The 523-nt window shown below is 36.1% G+C and overlaps 1 protein-coding gene across 1 annotated transcript in view; it reads right to left on the bottom strand.

Annotated features, from left to right (window-relative positions):
• LOC119591885 (AP-2 complex subunit alpha-like) overlaps nt 1-523 on the bottom strand; it is a gene marked incomplete in the record, with an annotated part of 45,360 nt that overhangs the window by 15,342 nt on the left and 29,495 nt on the right.

Raw genomic sequence — 523 nt, 5'->3', positions numbered from 1 at the left:
TGTGCATATATAATACTTTCTAAGCTAAATCCGGTTACTTTATTCATATATTTGATCAGTTCTTTGCAAGATAACTGAGCACCTGATATAAATCATTGCACTACTGTACTGTCCTTGACTAACACACAACAATAATACACTGGCATGATCCATATAGCCCTGTTATCTTGACATTGTTAATCAGATATATTTACCCTATTTCTACAATTCAGTATTTGTGATGAAATACTTAACACGGTACTAATTACATATTTGCTTTATTGTGTAAACACAGCTAACACAGCAAACTGCTGATAACCTTTTAAGCTAATGATGATCTTTCTCATACATTTGGCAACAAGTGGATAACTTTTGTTGGCAATTGTACATATATGGACAAAAGTATAACTGTGGGCTAAAATACAGGGAACAGATAGAGGTGGAGATGTGAGCACACACAGGGGTGTGGGTACTGGTGTAAGTATAGGTGTCGATTGGTGTGAGGTGTAAAAGTGTGACAGTGTGTTGGGAAGGGGGGTATAAA

The sequence above is a fragment of the Penaeus monodon genome, chromosome 29, assembly GCF_015228065.2.
Source record: "Penaeus monodon isolate SGIC_2016 chromosome 29, NSTDA_Pmon_1, whole genome shotgun sequence".
Classification (NCBI taxonomy): Eukaryota; Metazoa; Arthropoda; class Malacostraca; order Decapoda; family Penaeidae; genus Penaeus; species Penaeus monodon.
The sequence above is the reverse complement of the archived record's forward strand: the minus strand, read 5'-3'. Positions and strand labels throughout refer to the sequence as shown.